General features: G+C 36.9%; 1 long non-coding RNA gene across 1 annotated transcript; it reads left to right on the top strand.

Annotated features, from left to right (window-relative positions):
- Window positions 1–1391: 1391 nt before the first annotated feature.
- Window positions 1392–8296, top strand: LOC121332708. The gene is made up of 4 exons (XR_005952187.1): window positions 1392–1556; window positions 5087–5173; window positions 5405–5534; window positions 7160–8296. It is a non-coding gene; the product is annotated as an uncharacterized LOC121332708 (long non-coding RNA).
- Window positions 8297–14862: the final 6566 nt, after the last annotated feature.

Genomic DNA, 14862 nt, shown 5'->3' with positions numbered 1-14862 from the left:
GACAGTGAATCTAATTTTTTTTCATTAAAAGAAAAAAAAAAAACCCCACAACACAAAAAAAAAAAAAAAAAACAAACCAAAAAAAAACCCCAAAAAAAAACAAAACCAAAAACTGTATAAACTTACCTAAAAAATCTGTATACATTTACATCGTTAAAAGGTTTGGTTGTCCTTAATTAGTTCTCTTGTTCTCTTTAAAGCTTTTTCTAAAATCTACAAGTTGCTTAATGCCTTCTATCTGTGTGAAAGTAAATATTATGTCACTGTGATGCATCCTGCTTTGTTCAGAGACTACACTTTGGACTCACATCTGTAATTGCAGCCGTGACATGAAGATACAGGGCAAACCTTATAGGCTGATTTATCTTTGTCAGAGGGATAGCAGGGCTCAGCACTGAAATCCAGGATATACGTGACTCTAAATAGAGCAATTTGTCAAGCATTTCATTGACACAAATTGAAATGAAACTGAGTTTTCAGACTCTAGAGGTCACTTTGCAACAGGAAGAATTCATTATCTACGTATACACAGAGGAAAACTGGTCCACAATTGAAGTTGATTTGTGAGAGATAGACGTACACACATAAAACTTAAAACTCATAGGTCACACTTTCAAAGTAAACTAAAAGAGCCTACAGGCTCCGCTATTCCCTGGCTAATAGCCCATCAGTTCCTCTGAAAATAAAAAAAAGCAGCTGTCATCGTAGTGAGGTCTGTTGAGTGTTTCAGACTCTTTTAGTTTACAGAAATATACAAATTACTTGCTTCAAATCTTAGATGAGGCAAATGTCTTCTCCTGAATGTGTATTAGAGTGCTACACACATATATACCTGGAATCCCAACCTAAGAAGAATGGTGTTTTTAAGGTTAGTGTATTTTATTTCACCTATGGCTTATTTTCAAAATTTATTAGAAATATGCTCTTCTCTTGAAGGTGTGCTTACATTCAAGGCTATTGCTTCAGAAACCTGATTAAAATCTTTCCTGGGTTAAAGCATAGCTGTTAAGAAAGAAGAAGAAATCTGCTGTGTAGAAACAAGCTCCTCTTTAATTCATTCAGATACTGTTGGGAGGTGAAAAATGCATGAGGAAAGACAAGGAAAGTGAAGAATTAATGATAAAATTGAGAGGGGGTGAAATACACGTTTAGAGCTGCAGGGAAATTTATCTTACATGTGCAGTGTTTTATGGCAGGGGAGCAAAACTCTGCTGGTAGGCTAAAATTGTTGGAATGGATGTCTGATCAGCAGTAACATTAGGATGGTCCCAGTGGTGGAGATTTGCCAGAGGGGAGGAATATTGCTTTCCATTGCAGAGTTTCAGCAGTACTTAGGCTCCCTTTTTTTCAAACACTGCAAGTTGTCTCTGCTTTTACTTGTGGGGCTACTCTCTCTGGTTGAGCACAACAGTACTTCACATCTACTTTTCACACGTGCAGAAGATCCCAGGCTAAGGATTTATTTTCCTGCAGTGGCACCTCTTAAAGGCTACTGAAATGAATGTGCAGGTTTGACTCTTTCTTGTGGGGTGAAAGAGAAACAGATTGACTAAGAAGTGAGTAATTTGAAAGCAACGAAAAGTCACTCTGAAAGGTGGAAATATGTTTACTGTGTGTAAATATGTTTACTGTCTTCTCTATCTAGAAAATGTTGGTTGAGGCATCTACTAGAAAGATAACTAGAGATGTGTGGTATCCAGAAGCTTTAGACAAATTGAAAAATCTTAAAATATTAGGACCACCATGTGTCCTTTTCTATGCTTAGTTTTTTCCCCCTTTTATAATAAGTTTCAGAGATGGTAATATTTCAGATAGTGCTTTGATAAATGTTAGTCTAATGAAATTCTTGGAAAACTGAGCATGACTTCAGGAGGATCATTCACTGCTCTCAATAAGGGTATTTTCAAGATAAATTGTCTCTTTATGTTTTTATCTACTAGAACTTCACTGATATCAGGGACACCACTGCTTCAGCTTTGCTCTTTGCCTGGATGAAAGGTGCCACGCTCTGGACACCAAGGAAAATCTGCTGGAAAACAAGGCAGACCTGACTGATAACTTTTATTTCTTGCACAGTGGTTTTTATGATCTACCAAAGTGCAAGTATTTGTTGGGACTATTTCTTTATATTATCATCTGTACAGAGTATAATCTGTTAATGTAATTTATCTCAAAAATTATTTCCCCGTTAATTCTTGCAGAAAAACTGTTTAAGTGAAGCCTTTCCTGTCAAAAACATGCTTTCTAACTGATGTTTGTCACCGGGAAGAAAGCTTCCTTTGAACAGTCTTGTCCTGCTCTGATCCTGCAGATGTCTCTTAATATGCTCCTAGTGGGTCTCCTAAAGTTTTTGTGGTGTTCTTTGTTCTGAAACACAGACAGAACAAAGCTCTGGTTTGCAAAGAGCAAGTTGTGCCAAAAGCTGTAGGAGACAATGTTTATTTTGGAAATGCAAATTCTTGTGCTATGCAGTATTCAAGGAAACAAAGGTTACAGAGATATTGCCATGGGTAGCTTGAAAAAATAATAAAATTGTGACAGTAAATAGTTAAGACTAAATTAATAGGCTGGAGATTTCTGGTGATAAAAATGACAACCAGAATTTGCTCAGCTTGGCTAGGAATGTTTATTCTTGTAAATGCACCATGATTTAACCTCTGAGTAAAGTAAATACCTGATGAAACAACAAACTTATTAATATTGAAATGCCTGACGACTTGTTACTAAAAATACTGAGAATTCAGAAGAGGACTTTTATGCAGTAGGAATATGAATTTCTCTTCAGTGAAAGTCTTAAATTATACTTACACAATTAGGCCAGGTTATGGAGTGTACAGGAAATTTCATCAAATTAATTATTTAAATAGAGGCAAATGACATGTTGCACACTGCTGTCTGTAGATAGCCTTGAAATTGCAAAATTGCAGAAGAAAAAGTAGACAACTTTGTTTTCTGAGAAAGAGAGAAGGTAGGAAACACTAAGGCGTTCAGGTATTCATTCTGACAAGTATTCTTCAAGATTTGGGATTGTAGTCTGCATTTTAGAGTGATCCAGATTAATCTGGAGGCTATTTGAAAAAGCCTTAATGATGCAGTTCAGACGAAAGAGTGCTAGAGCATCGAGTCTGATACAGACTAAGAGACAAACCAATTTGTTAAATGGAAAAAAAATCAATTAGTTAAAAAATATTGCCCATAAATTACTATTCAATTTTGACTCATTGCAACTAATGAAAAATATGCATACAAAAAAATAGAAATAAAAGTACCAAAACAACAGGCAAGAGAGGTTGTAAATCCAACTGGTGAGAAACTTTTTCCTAAGACCTGGTTGGAACTATTTGTCTGTACTAAGATATTACAAGCAAGTCAAATTGGTTGGCTAAATTCTACTTAGGACATTTGGAGTAGTTTAGTGATGCACTTAGGGGAACGTGGTGTTGTGATAAAATCCCTTTTCTTGATTACATGTAATCAATATACCAACAAAAATATAAGGTAGAGCTGTAATAATTATGGTTAAATATTGTAGTCTAAATTTTGGAATTCTGGATATATTTAATGATTGTTAGTCAGAACAAAAAAGAAAAGTTACTGTTGGAGCACTGTTTTGAATATTTAAAAATGAGACTTTTTTGTTACTGTGAAATTTATGTTTGGAGGAGAGATTCAAACAGTCATTGTATAAAGTCATTGAAGTCCATCACAGTTACTGATTATGTTTTTCTTTCCCTAATGATAAAACATGAATATGCTTGTTACATTTAGAGCCCTAAATTGATGGATAAAGTTAATATTATGACTGGATTGTAATTTCACTGGTAGTTTGTAAATCAATCATTATTATCTATTTGCTTTTATTGTAAGGAAAAGGGAAGACACCAAACAGTCAAATATTTACTTTAGGTTATAAAAAGCCTTATTTATCAAAGATAAGTACAAGTATAAATAAAATTCAAATGGAAAAATGTGACTAAAAGTTTTGATCTTATATTTTATGGCGAAGAGAAAAACTGGCGATAGTGTGTCTTTGAGAAAGAGCCCAGCTTTAATGGAGGTTTTCTGTTTCAGTACAGAAATAAATTTTTCAGCTAAAACAATCAAAGCATTAACTAATAGGGGAAATATGAATGACTATAAAACCTTAAAAATTAGGGTTGGGTAGAACACTCTTGAGGGAGTTTAGAATAATTGTTTTAAAAAGGACAAAAGCAGAAAAATATTTAAAATTTCCTGTGTATAACAGACAAAGGATGACAAAGTCCATTTATGTATGGGAGTGCTAAAAAAATGATGCAGGGAAGAGAGAAGTATTCATAACCATTTCGCTTCTGTATCTGAAAATAAATTAGCTGATGTGCCACTGTCACATGAGGATGACATACTGCCTTCTCATCCACTAAGGAGGATATTAATTAACAACGTTTAAAGATAAACACTTCAGACAGAAAGCCTGGACTATTTGCTACAGTCTAATACCAGTGGTTAAGATGTCTTTCTTGCTAACATTAATATCTAATAAATGTGAAAGATTATAACACTTTTGAGAGGTATTTGAAGTAGACAAGCGTTGCATGGGAAACGTGTTAAACTGTACTCAGCCTTAGGCACTGTAACAGGAAGGCCTGGTACTGGATTTGATTAAACAAAACTGTAAAACAGTAAGTTTCACATTTTTCTATGGAAAACAGGTCTTGCTTCAGCAGATTATAACTTTGGTTGCTTAAAGTAACCTCATAAAAACTATCTCAAAGGCATTCATTCAATGAGATTCCATTTTTAAAATTACACTAAAATAATATCAGTAAATCAAGTGTTTGTTAAATAAATTTCAAGTCAGATAGTGGATATCTCGTAAAATCCCTTCAGTTTTGGTATTTCTAGTAGATTTGTTGGATTATGCACCAGAGAGATTATGCACCAGAGGGGTTAGTGTTAGGTAGGATTTATTACCTAAAAAATAAAAAAAATGATGGTAAAAAAATGTTGGCTGTAAGATGATAGAGACTGCAAAAACAGTAAAAATTGAATTTAATGACCCTACTTTGTATTTTATTTAAATACATGTAATTTCTGTATTCCAAAGGGGAAAAAAGGAATGAAGAACCAAACGGAACTTGTTTTGAAAAAAATCTGGATGTTGCAGATGACATGAACTCAGAAGAATCTATCAGTGAGTAATACCATCCCTAAAACATCTGTACATGCTTTTCTGAAGTGAGTAATCTTGAGTGGGAGAAAATGGGAAGTGTATGTCTGGTTATGGAACACTGTGTATTTTACACAGTTCTGTAGTCCAGTTCTGAAAAAGGAATTAAGGAATAAGGAACAATAAAACAAAATTCCTTCGGAATGTGGAATATAAAATGCATTAATGTGAGTGCCTTTACTATAATACATCTAGATCATCAAAGAAAGCAACATAATGAGAGAGAACAGCAGCTTCCTGAGAAGTGAAGGCAGAGTGCTTGACCCTCATGAGACAAACCAGAAGGAAGAGCAAATGTTTGGAACCAAAAGTCAGACAGATTCAAGTAGGAAGGGGAATTTGTGTTTTCTTTGAGGGAGGGGGATGAATCACTTGGAGAAGCTGTCAAAGGAAATGGTGTTTCTTTTCTAATACTCCACATCCTGCTGTTCTTGGCTCTAGACTGAAAGACTATTTAGAAAATACGCTTTAGTAGGACACTCTTTAGAGTTTAAAATCCCTGGTTTTAGACTTCTTACAAAGTCAGCTAGGTAAAATTTAATGGTCTTTCATTCAAAGGGGTGAGCAGTATGTTGAAACAATCTTTATTGTTACCCAAAACAGAAAGAGTACCTCATGCTGTTAACACCTCTGCTCCTACAAAAATAACAGGGGACAATACGTCGATACCTCAAAAATTAGGAGAATTGGGTGTAGTAGTTACTTGAGGTTCTCAAAATGTAGTCTTCTTTCATCATTACTTAGTATTGTTTGAAATCTTGTGTGGAGCACACAGGCTAAAAGCCAGCCTGAGGGCCAAGCTGTAACATTGGTGTCTATTCCTTGTGCTTCACTGTAGTTTAAGGTCTTGCAAATAATAAGTGCTAAAATATTTTGAACAATTTTTTCTTTCTATTCTGCTTCATGTAACATAAGAGCACAAAAATTTGTATAGTGGTGAATGACTCATACTTTAGCCAGAGTTAACTTAATCAGCAATGACTGAATAATGAAGATGCTGCACACTGGTTTCAGTAAAAGCAGAGATTTCAAAATTACCTTCCCATTTCCTATTAAAAAGGAGCAAAGAAAATTGCTCTCCTACTTTGACTAAAATGGTCAAATACTAAATAAGAATTTTTTTTTGTATTTGTTATCTTGACATGTAAGAAAAAGCAGTTGTAATTTTCCTGAGTTATCTCATTTATGACTATGCTAGGTGCAACTTATTCAACATTACCAATAGTAGACAAGAAAATGAAATGCTCCTGTAAATTTTAAGTCATCAGAAATTCAAGGTTCAAAGGGTCAATAACAGAATCTTACGTGTTTGGCAGACATAAACATAGCTAATTAGTTAATGCAAATTTCTTCATTGTTAGCAATAATTTGTCTTCTTGCAATCTTACTTTTTCCACAAATACCTTTTCCAAATCACTTCAAGAATGAAAGTAATTATTTATTTAACCTATAGAAGATGTATGTTAAAAATACATAGGAAATAATGGCAGGGGGGACACAGTACCAGTTTAAGTACAGATTTTTTGGAGTTGAGTTATTTTTGCTTGTTCACTTGGCATGTTAAGAGCAATTTAGCAAATGTGTTGAGTGGCATTGGTGTCAAGAGGTACTATATTAATTGTGTTCAGTATGTTGGTATTTAGTATGATAGGTACCCTTCAGGGTGTCTAAAATGTTTGCTTGCCTGATTGAAATGGTGGAAACCAAAAGAGAGCAATGGGATTTGGACAGTTGGAAAGCAAATGGCCTAGGTAATGAGAGCAGGGCTTCACACTGCTTAGTGTCTATACTAATTCTACTTTTATCTTTTTATTGAATTACTGTAATTCTTGAGGAAGGTTTGGAATTATGTAGATGAAGAGTTGATTCATTGTGACTGAGTTGTTAATGGGAAACATGGCATACTCATAATGCTCTTTCTAAATGAACTCCCTATTTGTTTAATCACAGGTTCACCAAGAATTCATCAAGAAAAGGAGAAGTAGGAACGACTTCTGAACACCATTGTGCTCAGAGAGCAGATTTCTTACTCTTTGGTAATTTGTTTGTACCACAGGCTTTCAAAATTAGGGTGTTTTCCACGCCTTTCTTTTGCATCACTGTCTTGAACTGACCCCATTTCTGTTTTGGGGACTGTTACTCCACAGATGTCGAATGGGTACTACTGACCGTATGTGTGCTCTCTGTGTCACTGTGTAATACATTACTTGCCACAGAACTCACAAGGCAATGCCTTCACTAATCAGCAGCTAATTGCCAGGAATGCACTTTGAAACTTGTTTAAATTCAAACAAAAAAATATCTGTATGTTTTCAGAGGAAAAAATTTCATGAGAGGAAACCACTCTGAGGCTCTTTAGATATGTATGGAGATACTGCTCCAGTAACCCTGTGGAGGCTTGAACCCAAATTGTCGTGCAGGCTCAGAGATGCAAAGACTTGCTAAATAAATCAGAGGCTGGATTTATCTGCTCAGTCTTGGAATTCATAATTTTACACAGCTCTGCTTCCAACATCCATTTCCAATCTCTGGAATGATTGATTTGTCTTAGTTCTGGTCCCAACAGGATTTTTCATGGAGGAAGCATATTTCCCAACAGTAAACACAACTTCAGGCATATATAAAATGAAGCACCTGTCTCTGAAGAGCATGAGAGAACTCCCATCACTGCTATAGGATAGAAAGAAAACAGTTGGCCCAAATAAAAAGCCCATACAAGTCCCCATAAAAATGAGCATTCCTATTCCAGTGTGCGTGCAATGTCCAACCACACCACACCAATGAGGACAACATAAGTAAAATGGTAGCAGGTACCATAGGTGCCACTCACAGAAGAAAATCCAGTAGGAATATTGAATGTTTTTTTTGAAACAGTATCAAGGCAACCGCTGGTTGCAATCGTAGTTATGGCTTTGGGTATTGTAGAGCTGTGGTTCACCAAAGTGGCCCATGGCTTGCTGACATTTTGGGTACTTCTTTCTTCAGAGGCCCTGTTCTTCTGCAGTAGCACAAAACGGAGTTCTGCATTCAGGCTGTAACTTCTGGTTTAGGGAGTTGTGAATGGAAAGCTGTGTGTTGAATATGACAGCAATAAAACACTTCCTTTCTTTTTCTCATCTTTCTTGTAATGTCTGTATGAATATTTTTAAATTCCTCTTTTTGATTGAAGAAAATTTGTGCTAAGGAGGTGTGGAGTGATTCCTCATATCATTGCTTCTAGTTCAACCCAAACACTCAAAGAACTATGAAAACTATGAAAAAAAATTAGTTTAAGATTGATGTCCTGTTACTGTTAATACATGGTAGTAGGTATGGTAGTAGTCAGGAAAATGGGTGAAATAGAAATGCATGGTTCTTTCAAAGGGTAGAGAGGTGATCAAATGCACTGTGGAGTCAAGTGGTGCAATGGCATGAGAGGGGGGAAGCTGCTTGTAGAAGAATGAGAGGAGCTGTAGGCAGCACCAGCCATTGCTGCAGTTACTGATGTGGGTCTGTTAAAGTGGTGCCTCCTTTAGGCGTGTCACCAGACTGCCGTGATGCAGAGCAGTACACAATGGCCAGTGACACAAAGAATGTTTAGGCTGCACCTTTTTGCAGACCACTTCAGGGGCTGAAAAGCTGAAAATTTATAAGTTGCAGGGAGGACTTCAAATGGCTGCTTTAATTAAGATGAGCCCATGTACAGAGAGTATATAGCTAAAAAATTTGTTTTGTGCAGGAGCCGTACATCCCTTGCTGCTGAGTCCAGAAAGGCTGTGCAGTGAGGCTGGCTAAGGGAAAGAAAGAAGCCTCTCTCTGGAAGCACTGCAATAGAGATGTGGCTCTTTCAGCCTTTGCCACGGGGACCTAGATTACATTTTTCACAGATGATTGGCACCTGCTCCCTGTGCTTGACAGAGACCTTTAAATTGCAGGAAGATCCTTGAACTCTGCTTTCAACATGAGGCTCTATAGAACGCTAAGTACTTTCTGAAATAAGGTTTCAGTTGTCTTATATTGAGCATTCACACAAAATGGAACATTTTGACCTTGTTATTTCAGTAAAAGGAGAAATGCTGCACCAGTCACCTCACAGTACTGAGATATTTGAGAGATGTGCTGAATACTGTTTGAAAACTATTTGACAGCCTAAAAAGATCTGGACAATAAATGCACATATGTTGAACTGTGTTTCGTTGTAAATTTGTATCTGTTATGTAGAACATCTGTGGCTGCATTTGAGTGTTTAGGATGCCCACACAAAATTATCTAAAAGTAATCCCTTCTTTAAAAACACTTATTTTATAAACAGATAGATCATGACTTTGCTGTAAAAGATTTTGCTCTAAGTAGACTATAAAATCAGTTATTCTCATATAGACTGCGGACTCTTCTAATTGCCTTGTTTAAATCAAGCATTGTTTTGCAGCTAGAATATTTTTTTTTAAGGGGAGATTCACAGAGGTGGTAATAACAAGGACTAGTTCAACTAAAAATATACAATACAGCTTAATTAATGTGTAAAGCTCACAGAGAAAAATCACTCCTTCTAACTGCTGTATCATTAAGATTAGAGGCTGAAAAATCTTCCTTCTTGAAGGTTCTCAAGATAAAAATAAATCCGTGAGCTTTACATCTTTCATTTTTCATTTTTATTTCCATTCAGTTTTACTGATTGAGCACAAACTGTAGGAACCCCAAATGTGTGCACACAAATGAAAAAATAAAGTACCTTTTCTATAAGCCTCAGAAGCTTCAGAGGGACTGTATTACTTTCACTCAGCAAAAACTACTTTAAAAAAAAAAAAGAAGATGAAACCATATTTGATAGCTGCTGAAAGAGGGAATAATCCAGATACAGACATTATGGCACAACATGCCATGCAGTTTCAATCTGCTACACTTTAGTAGCACGTCAGTCACAATGAGCCTATTGTGAAAGGCTTTCTCCTATTTTTATAATTTCTAGGAGACCCCTAGAGGCATTGGGAAATATGTATATTTTTGTGTGAGGGAGCGTGAACAAACTGCCTTTGCTATAATCTGAACAGTTGTTGATTGATAATTCTTATATGGATCCTAAAACAGAGATTTCCCAGCTGTGCTAGATGAGACTTATCATCTCATCTAACACCTATAGCTCCTGAAAGACTGTTCTAAATCTCATCGGAACGGAAACATGAGAAGGGTGGACTGGGCGATGCAAGTGCGCACTCCACAGAGCCCTCATTCAGGCATTGTGTGTCAGCATTTGCCAGCAGACAGCATTTGGAGTCAAGTGAGAGACAGACAATGACAGATTTAGCCTCTTGCTCCAGTTGCAAAGGCAGCCCGGTGCACATGCACAGACGTGCAGTATGAGGAGCATGCCAAGGAGCTGCCAGTGCCTTCCTGCTATAAACAGCACCTGTGCTGCCAAATGGTGGTGCCACTCCATGGCCAGCTCCTTCCATGCTGCCTCCAGTTTATGAAGCAAATTCCCAGGACCTGATCCCTCTTTCTCTGGGTGGGAAAATTAAAAATTAGGATGCTAGTTCCCCCTTTCATGTGAGCAATTTGCTTGACCACATGGTGGTGTGATTGAGTAGGGTCTCTGCTCAGAAAATAAAAGCCATTTCGTTCAAGCAGTGGGACAAACAGCACACTCTTGTTGTGTACATCAGCCTCCAGAGTCTGGCTTACCTAGAGATTCAGGATAAAGGTTTATCTAGCCTTATCTCTCTGCTGCTTTTAATTGCCTTCAATCAAATTTTGCCAGTGATACAGGATTGAGAAGTTGTTCACATCCCTCAAGTGTAAAGACCCACATTTTTCTCACGTCATGTTTTTTGAGATCAAGTCAAACTCACTTGCAAACATCAGAATCTTTTCTCCTCATCTTGCCAAAACTTGCTTCTTCTCAATATTCTGCATAAATGTTAGGTTAATGTCCATGACTTGCCATTGTGTGAGGTGTTCTGGTATTTTGTTTATCCTTAGAGGTAATGAACAGGAAATGGCAGTGGGATTTTCTTCCTTCTCCTACCCATGCTGCTGTGGGACAAAATGCCCATAAGAAAAAGCCCACCAAAATTGCCCTTACACCTGCTGAAGCTGTTGATACAACATACCCAAGGCACTGTAAGTACCACCTTCCCAGGTTGAAGTGTAATTTTTAATTTCAAATTGGCCTTTGCATGTGGATTTACTGTGCACTAGCCGTCTCTTAAGACTTCAAACCCGCACATAGGCCTCCAGCAGTGAGTTAACCAAGCCCTGAAGCCTCCAATCACTTATAAGTACACCTCTGCTTCAAGAAAACTGTAAGGAGAAATACCCTATGCTAAATGTTGTGTATGTGTTTTGTACTTTGCTGTCTCATAGGGGTATTAAGGGAAAAGTAAGTGGGAAACTGGGTTAGAAAATGCCAAAGTGGTGGTTGCCTGGGGAACTTGAATTCAGCTCTTTTTGCATTACACTCACGTCAGTCTTTGAGCACACTAATGGACAGGATTTTTTTTTTTTTAATTTATTTTGTTTCAGCATGGAAAAAAAGCATTTAGTATTTTACTGTTATTCTCTACTCAAAAAATATGACTGGTCATTCTGTAGCTGAAATTAAATTTTAGAAATTACAGTGGAAACTTCATCTTAAGCATATATAGACAAAGTGTTAAGCAACAGAGAGAGCCCTACAGTGGGAAGTCCTGGGTTACCTTAATGAATGAGAATCCTGTGAATTATTTTGCTAATAATATGGAGAAAATTACAGAAATTTTTAGATCTTATCTGCATTTTTTTTTCTTTAGGACCTTATATATAGATTTTATTCTTGATCATAATATAGAAAAAAGATTAATATTAAAAAACATTGGTATTTCATGGCTTAAAAGAAAATCTGGAAACTGTTATCATGTCTGAAAACTGTTATCACAATTTTATCTGAAGTTCTACAGTACTGCCCTCATTTATGAAGGAAGTTGTGCCTGGAGTGTGTCTGCTGAGCTCAGTAGTAATTCGTCTGCAGGAAGGCTACTCCTTACAACGTAAACCCAACAACCTGCTCTAGTCCAGGCACTCTTCTCCTGCAGCAATGCAGCTCTAGGGGCAAAATCTGACCATTGATTATGTAACAGTGGCCACCGTGGCCTGCAACAAGTTTTTTGTGGGAGCTGTACTCTCGTAATTTGGCCTTTATTTTTGGTGCCTTTTCTTGTCTTTACACCCTGAATGCCAGCTCTTTTTGCCTCTCAGATATCCCAGACAGTCTGGTCAGTATGGTCCAGAACCCCTTCATTTCTTTGGGCTCAAGGCAGTGTCCCAGCAAGCAGAAGAAAAAAAAAAAAATCAATTGGCACCTACAACAGATACATTTTTCCTGTAAATAAATGATCAGTAAAATTACTGTATGTTATTTTATATTAAGTTTATCTGTGCAGACATGTAGTTGTGTTAATGAGCTACATTAGATTGCTGAAATTAACTGCTGGATTTCATTGTAATTAAAGCACATAGAATAATTCTGGGATCACTCTGTCCTTCCTGGCTAGCTTTGTACAAGCCATAACAACCAACGAACTTTGCCAACAAACAACCAACTCGTTTTGTCTTTCATTATTTTCCCCCTCTACTAATCTTTCCACAGTCTGTAGAACCCCACTATTCTACTTTTATCACCAAGCACAAATAGCTGTGGAGCAATGTGTAACATCTTTCCCAGAACAGTCTCACAGGGAGATTGTGTGGGTAGGTGAAATATTTTTTGAGATATTTACTGAGGGTTGTGTTCTGCCAACTGGCTCATCTCTAAAACTATTTTCAATATATTTTTCAATCCAAGGTTCGTTATTTTTAATTGTCAAAAAAGGTCATGTGTGTCACATGACAGGACCATACTTACTGCCATGAAAGAAGCACTCTTCTAGTAAGAGTCACATTAAGGTACTTGTTTGAAATATTTTTCTAAAAAGGAAAAAAAAAAGAAGACATTTTATGGCAAGTGGTACCTTTGAACACCCAGAACACATCTGTGATGAGCTGTTTCCAGTTGCCTTTCCAAGCAGACGAGGTCCTTGTTTACGGCATTTCCTATTCAAACATCTGGTGTTTTAAAGAGATTTTTGGAGAAAAATAGCTTTCTTCTCCTGTGGCCAGAGACCACAAGGAGTTTCTCTCTCAGAGAAAGCTGTCACCTAGGTTGTTCTGCACAAATGGAAAATAAAGGGAGACAACTTTTACCTGTATGGCATAAAGCCAAGTGCACCAAAATATGGTGCTGTGATACCTGGGTGAATCACAGAGTTGCTCTGTACTGGCTCTGAAACTCTGTTGTAGACCTTGAAAGAAATTTCTTTATAAATCCTCACTTACTCCTTTACCTTCACCAGTAACAATATTCTTCCTGAAGCAGTTTCATGTTAAATGAAACCCGTGAGTACTTCTTTATAGGAGACCATTTCACAGGTGCAGGTGTGCAGTGTTCCTTTTGTGGCATCTGAATGCCCTTTACTAACTAGAATCATGTTTTAATGCATTATCTAACAGCATCAAACAGAATTTGCTCCCATGAGGCTGTTACATTCAGCCAGCTTGTGTGTAATGAGCAAGGTGGCCATTAGATTAGGATTCTGCTCATTGCTCTGCACTGATGAATACAAACTGCCTGTGGTCCTCAAGAATGTTGCGAGTGTTTGGGAACTGAACATTGTTTACAGAAAGAACTGTTGTAAAACCTAAAGATGACAATATATAAAGTCAAGTTTTTTTTACCAGTCAGGCCAGCTAGCTAGGGAAGTGAGTGGGAAGAGATAAAATGAAGAAAAGGATAGGGCAAGCAGGAGCAAATACAATACTTCCTTTGTGCAGATGGTTTTTATGAGTATTGCTGTCCAAACTTGGTCTTTGTTGGGCTTTAACTCTCTGTTGCTTTTATAGTCATGAAAGACAAAACTAAATCTTAAATCAAGAAAACATCCTATTTTAGAATGTTTCATAAGACTAGGTTTATGTGCAACTTTTTCAAAAGAGTTGAAGCATATTCTTACAGAGAAATTAATATCTAAGTCATGTTGTCTAATTCATGGATCTTAAGAGCTTGCTGAGCGGTTTTCACTAATTGCATAGCTAGTCATTGGCCCAAGCTACTCAGCAAAATCATTAAAATTACCTAGGTCATATGGTTGATTGCACTCATCCTTTTCTGTGAGAAAATGAGTATTATGTGCAAAGGGAGGCAGAAATAAATTGGACAAGAAAAAAATGTCACACTTTGCTTAATAAACATATATAAAAAAGAAGCCATTAGTTCCTATATTTCACAAAGTGGAAGACCATGGTCTTACCTTGAAATTTTGGCGTCAACGTCACTTTCAGCATTCAAAGTGACTTTCTGAGCCAGGAACTGCTGAAGAGCAGCCTCATATCATCCTTGTACGAGAAGCTGCCCTTTATTTATATGAGATGAGGCAGAAAAATTTTTGCAGACTACCTGACTTTTGGATGCTGCCCATTAGAAAGAGAAATTTTCACAATTGTTTTCAAGGTTTAACAAAAAAATTCAGTGCGGACATGAAGTTGTTGGTTAGTAAATCTTCAATTTGCTTTCCTTTACCTGAGGCCAAATCACAGACCTCTTAAGACAGATGTGTGTGCATGTGTGTACATGTAGAAAAAAAATGGAATCCCTCATTTGTTGC

The sequence above is a fragment of the Onychostruthus taczanowskii genome, unplaced genomic scaffold, assembly GCF_017590055.1.
Source record: "Onychostruthus taczanowskii isolate IOZ18803 unplaced genomic scaffold, ASM1759005v1 scaffold147, whole genome shotgun sequence".
Lineage (NCBI taxonomy): Eukaryota > Metazoa > Chordata > Aves > Passeriformes > Passeridae > Onychostruthus > Onychostruthus taczanowskii.
Note: the sequence above shows the minus strand (reverse complement) of the source record. Positions and strands in the feature narration are given on the sequence as shown.